The sequence below is a fragment of the Cibotium barometz genome, chromosome 29, assembly GCF_041138505.1.
Source record: "Cibotium barometz isolate CiBa-2024 chromosome 29, ASM4113850v1, whole genome shotgun sequence".
Classification (NCBI taxonomy): domain Eukaryota; kingdom Viridiplantae; phylum Streptophyta; class Polypodiopsida; order Cyatheales; family Cibotiaceae; genus Cibotium; species Cibotium barometz.
The window spans coordinates 54,302,121-54,316,023 of record NC_141074.1 but is presented as its reverse complement, the minus strand read 5'-3'; positions in this window follow the sequence as shown (position 1 = coordinate 54,316,023).

Genomic DNA, 13,903 nt, shown 5'->3' with positions numbered 1-13,903 from the left:
CAACATCGCCTCAGGAGGTTCAGAGGTTTAGGAACCACGGAGATGGTGTGTGAAAGGATTCCACAGACAGGTCAGTGGTGGTGACTCAGGTATTTCCAAGCAGATCTATCATCATTTGCCATGTAGTTCCTACAGTGGAGAAGTCTTTGGCTCAAAGTGAAACCGATCCCGTCAAGTGGGAAAGACTCTGTTGGACACCCACACGCTTAATAGCACAACTTTAAAACCACAAATTTGAAATGGACAACTTAATACAACTTGAAATTGAAATGAAATGAAATGGAAAGATGGACACCAGCACTGGGGCCGGAACGGGCCGACCCCCCCCTCAATATATGATATATTTATTGGGAGTATTTAATGAATACAATGCTCCATGGGTTCCAAGAACCAGATAATGTCCATGTACATATGAAAACAGTACCAAACAAATAGGCTCGAAGTCGAATTTCGATGTAGAAGCTTGAAGCAGTACGACCACTAGTGTGCTCCAATCTCTACGGTCCTGTGCTTTCACTGGACTCCGCGGAGAGCGCCTCACTGGTGTTCCGAGACCACGCACAAACAGGCGCTCTCGTACTAACGCCTGGCTCTCCCGATCTCAGCACCTTTGGACCGAGGTTCTCCAATAGAGCTTGGACAACCCGGCACCGAACGGGTGTTGGCCGAGCGGGATGAATCCTTTATCAGATTTAAACATAAAATACTTTACTCAAATCTGAAAGTCACTTACTTGTAGATGGTTGATAGAAAACCAATACTCATGGTGTTTGTGTAGAAGTTGAAGCCACCAAGGAGATGCGAAGTCCCCTTGATGAAGACTCAGTCGCCTCATGGTGAACCACCAAGGCAAGTACCACCGCAAGAAACCAGAGCCGCCTGTTGTGAAGGAGGAGTACCCACTTGAAAGGGAGAGGATACCCGATTGCAGTGTGGAAAGAAGGTGGTGTGGAAAAAGCAGCCGGCTGTATACTTCTATTGATGGTAGCTGCTGTGTAGAGGAGGAGAAGGACAGGTTGCACAACCCTCTAGAGTGTATGCGCAGCCTGAGAAGGAGGAAGCGTGCACCACCTGCTTGTTATGGCCGCCTGCAGAGGAAAAAGGCAGCCGCCCACTGGAAGGAGAAAGCAACTGTCAGTTGGGAAGGACAGGTGCCTGCTGCTGTGAATGAAGCGCAGCCTGTTCTGAAGATTCAATGCAGCTATCTGAAGGGAGAGCACACACGGCTGTTTGCAAGAGAAGGGTTCTGCTGGCTGGAAACAGGTGCCTGTGGGAGTAGCCGCAGCAGTTCAGAGTCACCTAGAAGGGAGTACGCCTGGCTGCTGTACACAGGCGCAGCCCACCTGTAGGAGGATAGAAGCAGCCGCCTGTAGGAAGAGTAGGCGCAGCCAGCAGCAGCATAAACAGCCGCCTTTGATTTGGCTCAACCGGCAGCACGTGATGAAGCACAGGGTGATGAAGGCGCACAGAATCAGAATACGTGCGCAGCCTGAAGAGATGTTCGCCGGTTCTCACGTAAGGTGGAAGCGATGATGATGACGCTTGAGGGAGGGAGTCTTTTTAATAAAGTTAAAGTGAAGTTTACTTTGGTGATTCCCACGTTTGCATGTGGGTGGGGAGTATGGGTAGGTGACCATGCCCACCCCACACTCACTTAAGTGGGGCTCCCCACCTTGGCCCCTAAGTGGGTGCCCAAAGGGGGTGCCCACATTTAAGTGAATGTGAACACCTAACCTTATAAAATAAAAGGTTAGAATATGAAACATTAAAACAATATGTGCGACATACTTACCACCTGTTCACATGCACCAAAACTCGTCAGAATACAGAGCAGACTTCACGACTCACTGGCAGGCGTCCCCGCTCAGTAATTAACACATCAAGCAGGCAAACACACAAATACATGTCATGCGAAAACAGTTTCAAACATGCAAAATATGTGTGCATGTGCAAATAGTAACATGGACATATCTCCCGTTCATGGAACAAGTACAAAATATCTGTCGGCACAAAACTGGCACGACATAAAAAACATAAAAACCTAGTCTTCCTATGGAGTGACAGTCCCATAGGTAAGACACAGTTCCAGGCACGAGTCTCCCTATGGTGTGACAGTCCCATAGGCAAAACACGGCACGAATACTGGCTCTTCCATGGCGTGACAATCCCATGGGTCGAACACAGTCCAGGTCATACACGGGTGGCACGAGTCTGGCTCCCGTCCATACGACACCATCCTGCTAACACACGGGTGGCACCAGTCTGGCTCCCGTCCATGTCAGCAAAATATTGGCCTCTTCACATGAGACACCGGCCTGGCCTCAAGTGAACGAGACGCAAAAACTGGAGATGGACCAAATGGTCGGCCAATTGGTGACATCCCCCCGGGCTTCTAAAGAGTTGACCTCAACTGAAAAGCATCAAGATATGCTTGCAACAACTGTGGGTAATCTGCAAAATAATCCTCATTTACCCACTTGGCATCAATAGGCAAATAATTCTTAAACTTCACAAGATATCTCCTGGAAAGCTTTCCTGCAGGTAGCTTTCTCTCCTTGTGAAAAACAATCTGTTCTGGCTGGAGGATCTCCTCAAGCTCTTCAATCTCTGGCGGATCTTCTGTGACAGGCTCATCAGGATCTGGCCCCACATATTTCCGAAATAGACTCACATGAAAAGCATTGTGAATCTTCCAATGACTAGGTAAAGCAAGCCTGTAGGACACTTCATTGATCTTGTGAATCACCTTGAAGGGTCCATAATAGCGAGGAGAAAGCTTAGGATATGATCCTTCTCGTCCTGGCCTCTTCCGAAGCCTAGCCTTCTCAAATTTCAGCAATACCCAATCACCTTCTTTGACTTCCATGTCCCTTCTATGCTTGTGAGCAGGCATTTTATGCTTATCCTGAGATCTTGCAATGGCTGTCCGCACCTGACCAAAGGCAACATCCAAGTCACGAACATATTCATCAGCTGCAAAAATCTCATCCTTAGTACGAAGGATGGGTGGCAAGACCACTCTGCCATAAATAATCTCAAACGGAGCCTTTCCTGTGGAAGCATGGATCGTATTGTTGTAGGCAAACTCAACAAGTGGAAGATACTTCTCCCATGCAGTCTTTTGATCTACCACATAACATTTCAATAAATCCAACACAGCTGAATTTGCAGCTTCACTTTGGCCATCCGTTTGGGGATGATAAGCTGATGAAAACTCAAGTTTAGTACCCATATTATCAAACAAAGCCCTCCAAAATAGGCTTGTAGTCCTGGGATCTCTATCCCCAACAATGGATTTAGGCATACCATGATGCTCGAAAATATTTGCAAGGAAAAGCTTTACCATATGATCAGCTTTGATGGTTTTCTTGACGGGCAAGAAGTGAGCTTGCTTGCTAAACCTGTCCACAATAGTCCAAATAGCATCATTCCCATGTTGGGATCTAGGCAAATCCATAATAAAATCCATCGTGATACTTTCCCAAGGTTGCGAGGGAATAGGCAATGGCTGAAGCAAACCTGGAGGCTTTTGCCTACGCAAGTAATACATGCACGCACATAAGCCTCAATGTCTTTACGCATGCTTGGCCAAAAGAAATACCTCTAAATCATGCGAGTAGTAGGCATAATACCTCTATGATCAGCATAAGGTGGAGCATGACATTCGTCCATAACCTTTGGATGCAAATCCTTCACCACACATAGGCAATTATCCTTCATGAGATAACCCTCGTTGATAACATAAGAGGCATGTGAATGACCAGCCATCAAATCAGTCCATATATGGCAAAAATCAGCATCCAAATGATACAAATCTCTCATAGTAGATAGGTCTCCATGAGAGGCCACTGAGACTGCAGCAACATAAGGCCTCCTAGATAGTGCATCGGCCACTACATTTTTCTTTCCTGGAGTATGCACAATCTGAAAATGAAACATGGAAAGAAGGTTTGCCATTCTCATCTGCTTCTCTGAAAGCTTGGTTTGAGATAGAAAGTATCTCAAGCTTTGATGATCTGTCTTGACTACAAATTCAGCCCCAAGAAGGTAGTGTTTCCAAATCTTTAAGGCATGAATTACAGCCAAGAGCTCTTTCTCATAGATATCCATATGAAGCTCAGCATCATGCAAACGACGGCTCTCGTATGCAACTGCATGCCCTTCTTGATTTAGGACAGCTCCTATGCAATCACCACAAGCATCACATTCAACCACGAATGACTTGTGCAAGTCAGGAACAATCAATACTGGACCACATATGATCGCATGCTTGAGCTGCAAGAAAGCATCTTGTTCCTTTGAAGTCCATTTGAAAGCAGTTTTCTTCTTCGTGAGATCTTGTAGAGGAGTGGCAATCATAGCAAAATGCCTTATGAAACGCCTGTAGTACGAACATAATCCCAGAAAACTACGTACTTGATGTACGTTTTGCAATTCGGGCCAATTCCGAATAGTCTCGATCTTTGCAAGATCCATTGTAACTCCATCTTTGGATACAATATGACCCAAATAATGAATCTCTGAAAGGAAAAACTCACTTTTCTTGGCATTGACGAAAAGTTTATGCTTCCGCAACTCTTCGAACACTGTGACCAAATGAGTTCTGTGTTCCTGCTCATTCTTGGAGAAAACCAAGATATCATCAAAGAAGACTCCTGTAAACTTGCGATGGGATCGGAATATCCTATCCATCATACGATTAAAAGTAGCAGGAGCATTGGTAAGACCAAAAGGCATTACCAAGAATTCATATAATCCGAAGGCTGTCCTGAATGCAGTCTTATGGACATCTTGTGGCACCACGCGTATCTGGTGATAACCACTCTTCAAGTCAAGTCTGCTAAAGCAAGCCGAACCATCAAGCTTATCCAAGATATCATCAATACGTGGAATAGGAAATCTGTTCTTGATGGTAAGCTTGTTCAAAGCTCTATAGTCTACACACATACGGAATGATCCGTCCTTCTTTTGAACAAGAAGCACAGGAGAGCAGTAAGGTGAGGAACTGGGCTGAACCAAACCTTTCTCTAAAACCTCGTTTACCTGCTTCATAATTTCTTCTTGTTGTGCAGCACTCACTCGGTATGCAGGTTTGTTAGGAGGAGAACTACCTGGCACAAGATCTATACGATGATCTTCGGGCCTTTGGGGGGGTAATTCACCTGGCAACGAGTCAGCAAAACAGTCGTTGAATGCATTAAGAAAATTCAGCCTATCATTAGACATAGCATCCACATTTTGACGATTTGGCACAAGACTATCACGCACAAAAACCAAGTACGCTGAAAGACTCTTTTTCATTGCTTTATTAATTTGGATGTGTGATACAACTGGGATGGAATCCCCTTCTTTGCCAGCATCAATAAAATGCATGCGGCCTTTATGCATAAAAGAAATCATATTGGACTTGTAGTCTTTGCGGGGCTCAAGCCTATGGTGCCACGGCTTGCCCAACAATACATCACATCCATTCAGTGGAGCAACTAGGAAATCATTATCAAGGTAGCCCTGGATATGGATGCACAAGTTCCCTATCAAAGGGGTAACCTGCACCTCTTTACCAATAAATGCAGCTTCGGCTTCAATCTGAGGTCCCATGTTTTCAACCTCAATACCCAATGCAGCTGCCATTTGCATAGAGATGAAATTGTCAGTTGCACAGTCATCAAACATGAAGAGTGCGGGCTGATCCTTGATTTGCCCCCAAGCTTTGCAAACCATTCGCTCTTTTGCATCATGACCTGTATTTCCTTGCACATCAGGAACTGCATGTACATTAGCTTTGGTGTGCTTGTCCTCGTGCTTTGATTTGCGATCTGGGCATTGCCGAAACATGTGGTCTTTGCTACCACAAGAAAAGCATTTTCCATCCTTGGCATATTGCTCTCTTTGCTCCGGGGTTAATCCGAATTTGTTCTTCCTTGGGCCCTGTTCTTTAGATGTGTTATTTTCAGCTTTACCACCCTTGTAAGGCTCCCGGAAGTTCTTTTTAGGTGGCTGTCCACCCTTTTGCTGATTTGGGACAGCCTTGTCTTTTCCCTTGGAACCTCCTTGATCCTGCTTAATCTTGAGCACCAATTGCTCCGTAGCAAGAGTAGAAGCTGTGAGTTGTTGCAACGTATGTTTCGGGTGCAATTCAATACCCAATCTATATACTGGTTGCAGTCCAGAACGAAACTTCCTCTTTCTTTCATCTTCAGTGATTTGCATAAAGGGAGTCACTTCCAGCAACACTTTCCAGAATTTGTTAACATACTGTTGCACACTTTCATTATCTCTTTGTTCTAGCCTGTCCCACTTTTGTGTGAGAGTTTGCTCTGCATTGGGTGGCAAGAACTGAGCATAAAATCTATCCTTGAATTCCTTCCAAGTAGAAATGGGATCCTTGGTGATCTTTTCAGTGATCACCAATGAGCAGCAGTCCCTTTCAAAAACATGCTAGCATGGCGCACCTTTGACTTTTCTGTGAAGTCCTCATCGCTAAAAGCAATGTCGAACTGTGCCACAAATGCTAACACCTTAGAAGCATCATGTTCACCATGAAAGACATCAAATTTGACAGATTTGTCACCTGCTTTGAACTCCTTGAGCTTCCTGGCATGAGGCTCATGGTCTTCTCTTTTTCTTTTCCCCTTATCCAACGGGGCAGCCCTGTCTGCATGGGCTCCATGGGCCGTCATAGAAGTTTCTTGGGGCACAGTGGCATGTGCTCCACGAACTCGAAACTCAGATGCATGTGACTTACCTGCATAAGGCATGGTCTCTCCATGAGACAACTCAGAAGGCAAAATTTTTCTGGAAGTAGACCTGTCACCATGAGATACATGTCTTGCATGCATGTGACTTTCATGCCCTCCATGAGCACTGGCATACATATATCTGTTAGGCTTAGTGCCTTGGGGAGAAGATGCATGTCGAGAGGTGACAGTCACCTCTTCCTTTTGCATAAAAGATTTCAGTCTCTGGGATGCGGGATCTCCATGCTTCAAACGAGGTGGATTTCTGAATTTCAGCTCTCCGTCATCCCCCTCTTTGATATCACCTTTGCGAAGGAGATAGGCAAGTGCCAACTCCCTTGGTTTCTTGCCCACTTCACGAGCCATTGATTCAAAAGTTACATCAACCATAGCATCAGCCTTCCTGGCTTCAATAGCACTTTGCAGATGGGGATCTTCATGCAAAAACTTTAACTCTTGCTCTTGAGCCTGCAAAAGTTTTCTCATATGTTCCATTTCAGCCCTCATAGCATCAGGCTCTTGTTCAAGCATAACTGTCTTTCCTAGAGACAGTTGACCCTTTGACTCACTATCAATAACCCTTTCAAGGGGCTTGTGCCTACCACGCAGGGCATCAAACCCACGAGAGGCACTAGATGGACCCCTCGAATTTGGCACTTCCAAAGGGTTGCCTTGGCTGTCCATTGTGTTTTAAGTTTGCTAAAAGCGGGATGTCCAGTACACAGGTTCGTTTCCCCACTAGGAAGAGGGAAACAACCGTGCATTGATACCAATGAAACCGATCCCGTCAAGTGGGAAAGACTCCGTTGGACACCCACACGCTTAATAGCACAACTTTAAAACCACAAATTTGAAATGGACAACTTGAAATTGAAATGAAATGAAATGGAAAGATGGATACCAGCACTGGGGCCGGAACGGGCCGACCCCCCACTCAATATATGATATATTTATTGGGAGTATTTAATGAATACAATGCTCCATGGGTTCCAAGAACCAGATAATGTCCATGTACATATGAAAACAGTACCAAACAAATAGGCTCGAAGTCGAATTTCGATGTAGAAGCTTGAAGCAGTACGACCACTAGTGTGCTCCAATCTCTACGGTCCTGTGCTTTCACTGGACTCCGCGAAGAGCGCCTCACTGGTGTTCCGAGACCACGCACAAACAGGCGCTCTCGTACTAACGCCTGGCTCTCCCGATCTCAGCACCTTTGGACCGAGGTTCTCCAATAGAGCTTGGACAACCCGACACCGAACGGGTGTTGGCCGAGCGGGATGAATCCTTTATCAGATTTAAACATAAAATACTTTACTCAAATCTGAAAGTCACTTACTTGTAGATGGTTGATAGAAAACCAATACTCGTGGTGTTTGTGTAGAAGTTGAAGCCACCCAGGAGATGCGAAGTCCCCTTGATGAAGACTCAGTCGCCTCGTGGTGAACCACCAAGGCAAGTACCACCGCAAGAAACCACAGCCGCCTGCTGTGAAAGGAGGAGTACCCACTTGAAAGGGAGAGGATACCCGATTGCAGTGTGGAAAGAAGGTGGTGTGGAAAAAGCAGCCGGCTGTATACTTCTATTGATGGTAGCTGCTGTGTAGAGGAGGAGAAGGACAGGTTGCACAACCCTCTAGAGTGTATGCGCAGCCTGAGAAGGAGGAAGCGTGCACCACCTGCTTGTTATGGCCGCCTGCAGAGGAAAAAGGCAGCCGCCCACTGGAAGGAGAAAGCAACTGTCAGTTGGGAAGGACAGGTGCCTGCTGTGAATGAAGCGCAGCCTGTTCTGAAGATTCAACGCAGCTGTCTGAAGGGAGAGCACACACGGCTGTCTGCAAGAGAAGGGTTCTGCTGGCTGGAAACAGGCGCCTGTGGGAGCAGCCGCAGCAGTTCAGAGTCACCTGGAAGGGAGTACGCCTGGTTCTGTACATAGGCGCAGCCCACCTGTAGGAGGATAGAAGCAGCCGCCTGTAGGAAGAGTAGGCGCAACCAGCAGCAGCATAAACAGCCGCCTTTGATTTGGCTCAACCGGCAGCACGTGATGAAGCACAGGGTGATGAAGGCGCACAGAATCAGAATACGTGCGCAGCCTGAAGAGATGTTCGCCGGTTCTCACGTAAGGTGGAAGCGATGATGATGACGCTTGAAGGAGGGAGTCTTTTTAATAAAATTAAAGTGAAGTTTACTTTGGTGATTCCCACGTTTGCATGTGGGTGGGGAGTATGGGTAGGTGACCATGCCCACCCCCACACTCACTTAAGTGGGGCTCCCCACCTTGGCCCCTAAGTGGGTGCCCACATTTAAGTGAATGTGAACACCTAACCTTATAAAATAAAAGGTTAGAATATGAAACATTAAAACAATATGTGCGACATACTTACCACCTGTTCACATGCACCAAAACTCGTCAGAATACAGAGCAGACTTCACGACTCACTGGCAGGTGTCCCCGCTCAGTAAGTAACACATCAAGCAGGCAAACACACAAATACATGTCATGCGAAAACAGTTTCAAACATGCAAAATATGTGTGCATGTGCAAATAGTAACATGGACATATCTCCCGTTCATGGAACAAGTACAAAATATCTGTCGGCACAAAACTGGCACGACATAAAAAACATAAAAACCTGGTCTTCCTATGGAGTGACAGTCCCATAGGTAAGACAGTTCCAGGCACGAGTCTCCCTATGGTGTGACAGTCCCATAGGCAAAACACGGCACGAATACTGGCTCTTCCATGGCGTGACAATCCCATGGGTCGAACACAGTCCAGGTCATACACGGGTGGCACGAGTCTGGCTCCCATCCATACGACACCATCCTGCTAACACACGGGTGGCACCAGTCTGGCTCCCGTCCATGTCAGCAAAATACTGGCCTCTTCACATGAGACACCGGCCTGGCCTCAAGTGAACGAGACGCAAAAACTGGAGATGGACCAAATGGTCGGCCAATTGGTGACACAAAGGATTCAACTTCTTCAGTCCACCTGAGTCCCACCTCAATCCTGGCAGAAGAAGTTAGAAAGGAGGCAATGGTTTCAATGGAGGAGGATCAGCAGAGGAGTCGAAAGGTTGTCAAGTGTACCACCCAACAACAGTTTAGTAGAGGGGAATGTCACGTGCACACCCAGTAGGTGTACAAGTGGCATGGCATTCTTAGCATCCATAAGCATTGATCAGATAACATTCAAGATCATCAAGTATTATACAGGGCATTTACAGCATATATCCCAGCATGTGCAGCATGTGTATGGGAATGTTTCAGCACCAACATCAGCACATAAGTCATCATGAGCATTTAGGGCATTTAAAACATCAAGTCGTGGATTGTGGTCAGCAGCAGACAGAGCTTGGTCAGCAACCGACAGCATTTATTTACCAGTAGCCGACAACATCTTTTGGCAGTTATTGTAGTCGTGAAGTCCCTCCCAGATGGCTGGCCGACAGCAGTAATCAACAACCGACCAGCAGCATAACTCATATAAAACACAGCGCATCATTCATTCAGAAGATCATCTCAGCATCTGGCCACTTTTCAGTGTTTCCTTCCTAGGGAGCAAGAGGAGTCAATAGTTCAGCATCCAACATTCAGCGGCGGCAGCAGCGGCAATGCCCAACAACGGCGGCAGCCATCTTGCACAGCAACGCCCATCAGCAGCAGCGGTCCCATGCACAACAGCCTGTGGTACGCGCAGCAGCACCTGGTATAATCCAACCGGCGACTCCCTTACGGCGATCTCCACACGGCCCCTTCATGCTCGCCACCCTTCAATTTATAAGGAGGTGATGCGCTTTTCCTCAAAAACGCCAAAAGCAAGGATTTAAAAACGCATGCCTCCATAAAAATAATATTTTAAATCATCAAAGGTTTAAAAACCTTATGAACTCAAAATCCCTTTTGTCCCCTTTCACAGTTGGGCTGGCCACATATTGGTTTCCTTTTCATACCCAAACTTGATGTGTGTTCACACTTGTCCATCCCGTGCCTGTGCCCATGCCCACCTGCTTGTTGTCCAGAGGGAAAAACACAGGGTCGTAACATACCCCCCTCTTGAAAAATAGCAAGCGTCCTCGATTGCACTCAATAACACAGTAAGCATCCAAAAGATTCCCCATATGACCAAAGCGATGCCCCTCCAGTGCCTCTGGGTGATGAAACAATCATCATGACCAATAAGGCCAAACCGTCACGTCAGAGTGACAAACAACTCTTGCTTGTTTCTTCAGAACTTGCAGCAAAAGTCTAAAATCAAGTGGAAATACGTAACCTATGTTAACCAAAAACAAAACCATGCATCATTCTACATATGACACATATATGCATTCGCAAACAATATGCTCTTGAAGATGCTCTACCCACTCCACAATAACAATCTCAGGGTTGCTCGCAAGCCTTACACCCATGTATATCCCGCAGGACCCACAACTGATGGTACAACATGAGCATATGAAAGCACTCAATGCATCTAAACTATACATCCACTAAGTACTTCCCACATATGTCCCTCTTGATGCTTTACCCACTCTGCACATGGCCATCCCGCAAGAGCCACACTCAGTGATACATCCATGAACATGGTAAAGTACCTGATGTATCATACCAACATACACGCATCTCATCCTGACACATCCAGAGTATTGCCCAATGTATTCTCAAGGGTACCAGGATCCAATGGCACCAGAATACCATAATACCTCGGAAAGTGTATAAATACATGCACAAATAGAGTTCAATCCATATAAGAACCAAACCAACTCTAGGACTGCTTGCAAGACTTAATGCCCTCTATAGAGTCTCGAAGTGTTAGCTCAGGTTGCCGTAGACTTTGAGCTCAACCAAACCATGCCATTCCAAAGGAGACCAACTCCACAAATAGCATCATCTCAGTATCCAACTGACCGATCCTGTGGTCAAGAACAGCCAGAACAATATGACAAAGATCAATGTCCCAATCTTCCTCAACAAAAACCATCCATAGTTGCAGTTATAGTTCATGGTGCGGCTGACTGTGAACCATACCCAACTTTACCATCTCATGTGACTAGTACACAATATCATAGAAGTCCCATAAGCAGATGTACTGTCAGCCTCAGTACCTCGGGTGAATACAAAGATGTCACCAAGCGACTCCTAGATGAAAAACGAAGCCTGTCTATAACAAGGGAGCAGAGGTGCTACCCCCCTCTTGAGCATCAGGCAATGCTCCAGACCCATGATCTGCTGAACGTGAGTGAGCCGTAACAAGAGTTGGCGCCAACTCAAAGGCATCAAGATAAAGCTGCAATACCTTAGGTGAATCTGCTAAGTCACCCTCCTCCATCCACTTCGCATCCATCGGTGAACAGTTCTTGAACTGCACAAGATAGTGACGGGAAACTTTACCTCGTACCTTTCTTTCCTCATGTGCCAGTATCTGCTCGGGAATAAGAACCTCATCAAGTTCCTCTGCTTCCATCTGAGCCTCATCTGATACATCCTCAGGCACCCAAAACCTACTTGCACTCCACCCAAGTGGTAAGCACAAGTCCCTATGAAGCATAGTGATAAACATAGAAAGAAGCTGCCTTCTGAACCCCATGAAGCCTCCGTGAAGATACCACTGGTGACAAAGTGTCGAAAGCCATAGCCTTTAGCCCATCTGTTGCACCATAACATTTCAACTGCTTCTTGTTCCTGGCCACTATTTCTTGTCCTTGGTGTCTTTTCTCCTGAGCTTCATCTTTAACTTTTGCTCTTCACCTCACATAGGCAAAGACACAATCCTGCACTGTCTTTTCACTTTTCTCATGTAGAAGCTTTTGATGTGACAACCACGGGCTCACCTCCTTGAGAAAGTCGACGATATCCCGGCAATGGAACCATGAAACCGGCCTTCAGAAATTTGACGGGCGGTGGAACAAACACTCGCACACAAAACACTTCATCACCCATGAGAACTTGGAAAAGGAAAACAAACAGGGGGAGCTAGAGTGCTCCTGCAAATAGTACAAGGACACCGATTGGTCCCAAAACGCAGTGGCGCCCCTTGCGGTATTTCTTACTTGATCAAATATGAGTACAAAGTACAACTTGTCGAATCCTTTACCAATAGGATCCCTTTTAGCTTTTCATCCAGGACTTTCCAAATAAGAACTCTCGCTATTACAGTAAAGCATTCCACAAAGAAGGCACACCTGTACGACACCTTCTTGCTAGAAAAGGTCTTCCCCATCTCTACCATGGATCCCACAACCCTTTCCCAAATAGCAGTAGGGCTGTACCAAACCATATGTCCTTCCTACAGTCACAGCCTGCATGTAACCTCGAGAAAACTATAACATGTTCACATGAATCCAAAGACATGCTTTCCACACGAAACCAAAGATCTATAGACCTGTATCCCATAACCAGAGGCCTATTTCCTCGATACCAAAGTCTTTCTTCTTCTCGAAAGACCAATGTCGTGTTTCCATGGCAGATAAACCCACATATGCACCATCCAATCACGGTGCCAAAAAAAACCTAGAGAGAGAAAGATAGAGGATGTGTCAAGCCATCCCTGAATACACATAAGTCCAAGACGAAGAGCAACACACATCTCTTCCAAGAACATCATCCTGTGCTTCTTAACTTGATTCTCTTCATCCCAATCTCGTAAAATAAAACCTGCTTGCGAAGAGAGAGAGAGAAACCCCTTGGCTGTTAGCCCCTCGGTGCCTCCTTCAGCTCGCCTTCTTCCAAGAGAGATAGAGAGAGACCCGCACTGACTGCTTCCACACATGCAGCCACATGGCGTAGAGGGCCTCCCATCTGACACTCGTCTGGCTGCCCGACTGTCTGCAGAGAAACTCCTGCCTGACGCCTGCCTAGCTGCCCATTGCTGGTTGCCCATCTGGTTGCCTGCTTGGCTTCCCTATACTGCCCATTGCTGCCCGGCTGTAATCCATACATAGCAACGGTAACACCTAGCGGCAGTAGCACCTGGCGGTCAGCAGCACTCCCGGCAGCAGCAGCACCACCCCATGCACAGCAGCGCCGAGCAACAGTGGTTGCACCTAGTGGCAGCAGCAGCAATAGTGGCGGTAGCAGCAGCAGCAGTAGCGGCGGTACCAGCAGCACCACCCGCCTGTCTATAGCCATGTGCAGTAGCGCCCAGCAACGGCAACGCTCTCAGCGGCA